General features: G+C 43.7%; 1 protein-coding gene across 1 annotated transcript in view; it reads right to left on the bottom strand.

The window, feature by feature from the left end:
- Nucleotides 1-6,856, bottom strand: part of PTGIS (prostaglandin I2 (prostacyclin) synthase) — a 44,054-nt gene that overhangs the window by 23,857 nt on the left and 13,341 nt on the right. The gene's annotated exons all lie outside the window — the stretch shown is intronic.

Raw genomic sequence — 6,856 nt, 5'->3', positions numbered from 1 at the left:
CGAGGTCGCGGGCGCCTGTGGTCCCGGCTACTCGGGAGCCTGAGGCAGGAGAATGGTGCAAACCCGGGAGGCGGAGCTTGCAGTGAGCTGAGATCCGGCCACTGCACTCCAGCCTGGGCGACAGAGCCAGACTCCGTCTCAGAAAAAAAAAAAAAACAAAAAAAACAAAAGACAAAACAGTATATACAGGGTTCAGTACCACCCGTGGTTCCAGGCATCCACTGGGGGTCTTGGAACATATCCCCTGAGGTTGAGGGGGGCATTGTACCACTATCTCTGTATCTGTTCTTCCACTGAGGGACACTTAGTTTGTCTCTGTGTCTCAGCTGTTGTGAATAACGCTGCAATGAAATGGAGGTGCAGGATATCTCTTCAAGATAGTGAGTTCGTTTCCTTCGAATATATACCTAAAAGAGAGATTGCTGGATGATGTGGTAGCTCTATTTTTGATTTTTTAGGAACCTCCCTGCTGGTCTCCATGATGGCTATACCAATTTACATTCCCACCAACAGTGCGAAAGAGTTCTCTTTTCTCCACATCCTTGCCAACACTTGTCATCTTTTGACATTTCTAACGGGTGTGTGGTGGTATCTCCTTGTGATTTAGATTTGCATTTTCCCGATGAGTAGTGATATTGAACACCTTTCCATACCTGTTGCCATTTGTATGTCTTCTTCGGGAAAAATGCCTGTTCTGGTCCTTTGTCCATTTTGCAGTCAGGTTATTTGGATTTTTTTTTTTTTTTTTTGAGGCGGAGTCGTGCTCTGTCACCAGGCTGGAGTGCGGTGGTGTGATCTTGGCTCACTGCAACCTCCATCTGCCAGGTTCAAGCAATTCTCCTGCCTCAGCCTCCGGAGTAGCTGGGACTACAGGCACGTACCACCACACCCAGCTAATTTTTATATTTTTTAGTAGAGACAGGGTTTCACCATGTTGGCCAGCATGGTCTTGATCTCTTGACCTCATGATCTGCCCGCCTCGGCCTCCCAAAGTGCTGGGATTACAGGCGTGAGCCACTGTGCCCGGCTGTTATTTGGATTTTTTGGTATTGAGTTGTATGAGTTCCTTATGTATTTTGGATTTTAACTCCGTATCGGGTATGTGGTTTATAATCTACTTTATATTTTTAATGTTTAAACCATGTGAAATAATTTTTAAAATAAAATAATAGAAAATCTGGCAAACCCCCAAAAAATAATTTCCAGTGAAACATCATACACTGTAGAGATTCAAGGAGTTCAGTGCATATGGGAGTGAGGAAGAGAAGATTCTGGAAAACTGAGCTTGGTGGCTCAACCTGGGGCCCTGCAGATGAGCCTTGGGCAACAGAGTGGCCACAAGCCCTGGGGGTTATGGAGCATTTGAAATGGGGCTGGCTCAAATGCAGCCACATTTAATATAGGGTAGGGTAGACACTAGACTCCAGAGTCAGCATGAGAAACAAAACATAAAATACCTTATTAACAATGTTTAACATTGGTTACATGGTGAAATACTAATAATGTTTTAGATATATTGGCTTAAATAAAACGTATTATTAAAATAGATTTCACCTCTATTTTTTCTTTTTTAAGGTGTCTAATATAAACTTTTAAATTACAAATGTGATTCCTATTATATGTCTATGTACAGCACTGTTCTAGAAGGATAACACCAAACTGATAGCAATAGTTACCTAGGCATAGATTTGGAGGGAATGTGATCAAAAAAGAATTTTCCTTTTTGTAATATTCAATTTTTTTTTTTTTACAAAAGTCAAGGGAGCCCAGTTAAGAGGCCCAGCTCTGTAGCAGAGTGCCTGACCTTGAACAAGTCACTTCACCTCTCAGCACCTCAGTTTTCTTGCCTGTAAATTGGGAGAATAAAAGTACCCACCACAGAGGGTTATACACAGATCGAATGTGTTCACATCTAAAGCACAGAGGTGCCTGACACAGACCTAATAAGCAGCTATATTATTAAATAACAAATGTTACTGAATGTTAGCAGATTATTAGCCTAGGGAGACACATGTTCATGAATTGCTTCTATAATTAAGAAATAATAATAAATTGTGAAATACAGAGCACAAAGTTAGAAGACAGAGGGCACTGAAATCCCAGCTCTTCCCTTCCTAGCAAGATGACCTTGGCCAAGTCACTTTGCATCTCAGAGCCTCAATTTCCCCCATGTGTAAAATGGGGGCCATCTGGCTCAAAGAATGGTTAGGAGGATTCAGAAAGATCACACACAGAACACACTTGGTATCGGTAGAGGTTTGTAAAATGCTACTTGCTACATTCTCTCCATTATTATGAGGTATTTCTTATTGGTGCAATGACTTGATGCCATGAATCAGGGCTGCCAGGCCCACGGTGATTGGCAGCCCACCAATTTAAACCAGATTGGTGTATCTGGCTTAAATCCCAGAGTCCCCATGCTATGTAGCCTCGGCTGAGCCCCTGCCCATCTCCGGACCTCAGTCTCCTCATCCAAAAAATGAGGATCCAGACTGGAGTACTTCTCAAGTTTTTTCTGGGAAACCCCTCTAGGCCCTCTAGATTTGGGGGCACAGTACAGAGAGGTCCCCAGGAGAGACACGTCTCTAAAGTCTTGTGTTTTACCTTTGAAATGCATCAGAGAGTTTTGCATCAGACTCTGATTCTTTGATATAAGAATGCCTTTTTCCCCAAAACAATGTTCAAATAAACAGCCCCCAAAATAATCCAGTAAAATAAATGTTCCAGACAGAAGCACTATGCTTAGCTTGGGGGCCTGTTTAACTGTCCCCTGCTCCCAACTCCCTACTGTATGAGAAACACCAGACTCAATGATGTAAGTGTCCTCAAAGGATTAACTTTCTTTTCAAATATATTTATACTTTAAAAGTGAAGGAAGAATAATGTATGCATACAGAAAAAAATAAGAAAAATAAAGAGTCTAAGAGTTCAAATCCACATATTGTAAAAAATTATTTTCTCTCTACCCCTTCTTAGCCTTCCCAAAGGCAAAAATCTATACATACTCCAACATTTTAAAAAATGGCCAGGTGTGGTGGCTAACACCTGTAATCCTAGCACTTTGGGAGGCTGAAGCAGGCAGATCACTTGAGGTCAGGAGTTCGAGACCAGCCTGGCCAACATGGCAAAACCCCATCTCTACTAAAAGTACACAAACATTATCCAGGTGTGGTGGTGCATGCCTGTAATCCCAGCTACTCGGCAGACTGAGGCAGGAGAATTGCTTGAATCTGTATATATGGCGACATAGTATACCCTCTGCCTGCACCTTGCTCTTTTTTTGTGACAGTAGATTTCATTCACTACCAGTATGTCCCACTCTGTTTTAGATGCATAGATGGCCTTTAGATGAATGCATAATTTATTTAGTCAGCCCTTACTGATGGACTTTAAATTGTTTCTAGCATTTGCAATTATAAGTAATGTGACCATGAATATGTTTGTGTACCTGTAGAAATGTGCAAGCATTTCTGTAGGATAAATTCCTAGAAGTGGAAGTACAGGATCAAAGGAATGTGCATTTGATTTTATGTTTCAGCAGGTTCTGCCAAAAGAGGCTGCAATGCTTCAAGCACCCCACAGCAAGGTTTGGGGGCTGCTTTGCCCATATGCCTCTGGTGCCAACTAAGATGAGAAATCACCATCCCACATTGCCACCTGCTGCTCACATTGAGAAATGCATCCTTCCTATAGCCAACCCAGGCTGCTCCCAGAGTAATGGGGGTAGTTCCTCTGTGTCTAACCAGACTCCTCTGGAGCATCTGTGTGGAGGAAATGGTAATGGAGAAACCCAATTTTTCCTGGGGAAACAATCAGTGCTAGGATGCGGCAGGTGCTTTAAGCACAGGATTTTGCAGCCAGACAGACCAAGTTTCCACCTACCAGCTGTATGTCTATGACAAGTGATCTCACCTCTCTGAGCCTCAGTTTCCTTATCTGCAATATGGGTATGTTAATACAACCTTCCAGCATGGATGGCAAGATTCGGTAAGATCAAATGAGTCCCTCTAAAAAGATAATAAAGGACACAAACAGCTGACTCATAAAGAAGAAATGCAAACGGCTACTGAAACACAAAAAAATACAAAAATCAGCCAGGCCCAGTGGCACGTGCCTATAGTCCCAGCTACTCGGGAGGCTGAGTTGGGAGGATCGCTTGAGCCTGGGAGGTCAAGGTTGCAGTGAGCGAGATCTTGCCACTGCACTCCAGTCTGGGCAACAGAGCGAGACCCTGTTTCAAAACAACAACAACAACAAAGAAAAAACCACACACACACAGAGATGTTTCATCACAGTAGTAAGGGATATGCCATATAGAGTCAGATGTCCTTTTTTCCATCAGATTGGCAATTATTTAAAGGCTGATAACTGCATATTGGCAAGGTTGTGGTAACATGCAAATTAAAACAATAAGTTACCCACCTCTGCCCATCAGATTAGCAAACAAATGGAAAGACTGATGGCATCTGGTGGAGCAGATGTCTTCCCTTTATGTAGGTGGATGAATTGCTCTGTGGTTTTGGAAATGACGTGGCAGCAGCAGATAAAAATTCAATGTATAGGGCCTTTGACCTGGCAAAACCACTTCTAAGAAGTGGGCAGAGAGAAATGAAATCACCAGATGGTAGAATAGATACAAGTACAATGAAATGGTACAAAAGCAAAAAGACAGACAGACAGAATATTGACATCTATCAGAGGGAAATGGCTAACTACCGAAACAGCCAAGTGAGGGCTAAAAAAATGTCTTGGTTTTTAGTGTTTGTTTTTGTTTTGAGACAGAGTCTCACTCCGTCGCCCAGGCTGGAGTGCAGTGGCGCTATCTTGGTTCACTGTAACCTCCATCTCCCAGGCTCAAGTGATCCTCCCACCTCAGCCTCCCAAGTAGCTGGAATTATAGGCGTGTGCCACCATGCCTGGCTAATTTTTTTGTATCTTTGGTAGAGATGGGGTTTCGCCATGTTGGCCAGGCTGGTCGTAAACTCCTGACCTCAAGTGATCCACCTGTCTCGGCCTCCCAAAGTGCTGGGATTACAGGCGTGAGCCACTGTGCTCAGCCAGATGTCTTGTATTTTTAATGTCAATTTCATATCCTTCTACTTTACTGGATTCATTTATTGCTGGAGTTGTTTTATTATTGGTTTTCTGGGGTTCTCCAGGTACAATATCAGATCATCTGCAAATAAGAATAGTTTTACTTCTTCTTTAAACATTCTGATGTCTATAATTGGTTTCTCTTGTTTAATTGCATCAGCTAGTATCTCTAAAAGATGTTTATATCAACAGAGAAGAATGTACAGCTATATTGTTAGGTTAAAAACAGGTTGCAAATAATGGATACAATTTTTCTTTGTAAACACAGAGACACTGTAGATGTATAGATGTGTATGTGTAGATGTGTAGATGTGCATTTATCTCTAGTTGTAAGAACATACAAAACACCGTGAAGGGATAATATCATCATGCTAACATTGGTTTCACAGGAAGCTGGGCTTGGAAGAAGGGGTATTATATTTTATACAACCTGTAACTCTGCGTTGTTAACCACAAGATTATGTTTCTCTCATAATGTAAACAAAATCAATAATGCGTTAAAGTTTGGCTTTTAAAAATATATAAGCAAAAGGAAATGGGCGATGAAGTGTTTGAGCATTGATTATGACAAGGCTTAACCTCGTATCTGGCACATAGTAAGTGCTCAGCAAACAGTGCTTTTTCTTTTTCTTTTCTTTTTCTGTCGCCCAGGCTGGAATGCAGTGGCACAATCTTGGCTCAGTGCAACCTCCGCCCGCAGGGTTCTAGCAATTCTCCTACCTCAGCTTCCTGGGTAGCTGAGATTACAGATGCCCACCACCACGCCCGGCTAATTTTTTTGTATATTTAGTAGAGACGGTTTCGCCATGTTGGCCAGGCTGGTCTTGAACTCCTGACCTCAGGTGATCCACCTGCCACGGCCTCCCAAAGTGCTGGGATTACAGGCATGAGCCACCGCGCCCGGCCACAATGCTTTTTCTTGTTACCTCAGCCAATTCTAACAGCCGCCCTCTAGGAAGATCCTGCTGTTCCTCCCGTTTTACAGATGAGCTCACTGAGGCACAGAGAGAACACACAGATATAGGGATGGGGAGCCGGTAAAGCTCTTCAAGCCCTCAGAGCCCAGACTCTGTCTTAGCCACTCCCCTCCACAGTCCCTCCAGAGAAAGGAACTGAGGCAAGTAGAAGTAACTTGCTCCAAGTCACCAGCAAGGAAGCAGCAGCACAGGAATTCAAATCCAGGCCTCTGCTGCAAGCCTCTGAGCCCAGCACACACAGCACTTCCCAACCTTCTCAGGACACTTGTCAGGCATGCAGTTTTCCAGGCTGTCCCCTGGAGATCTGGATTCCTACGACCTGGATGGGGCTGAGGGACCTATGTTAGGAACAAGGGCCTGAGAGGATTCTGCTCATCAGGGAAGTTGGGGGCACATGGCCCAGGGAATGGCGCCACCCAGTGGTTCCTACACACAGAATCAGCCAGGACACTCCACCAACACTGAGTCCGCTCTGCAACCACAAAAACAGATGAGGTAGATTTTTACAAATCGATGTGGAAATACTGTACACAGGGAGTTGAGTGAAAGCTGTAAGTGGTAGAACAATTCTTCTAGTGTGATATATCTAAGTTATAAAAGTACAGGCCGGGCCGTGCATGGTGGCTCATGCCTGTAACCCCAACACTTTGGGAGGTTGAGGCGGGCAGATCTGTTGAGCTCAGGAGTTTAAGACCAGCCTGGCCAACATGGCAAAATGCCGTCTCTACTAAAAATACAAAAACTAGCCGGGTGTGGTGGTGCCTGCCTGTAATCCCAGCTACTCA

The sequence above is a fragment of the Colobus angolensis genome, unplaced genomic scaffold (assembly GCF_000951035.1).
Source record: "Colobus angolensis palliatus isolate OR3802 unplaced genomic scaffold, Cang.pa_1.0 Scaffold8, whole genome shotgun sequence".
Classification (NCBI taxonomy): Eukaryota; Metazoa; Chordata; class Mammalia; order Primates; family Cercopithecidae; genus Colobus; species Colobus angolensis.
This window is presented reverse-complemented; position numbering and strand designations above follow the sequence as displayed.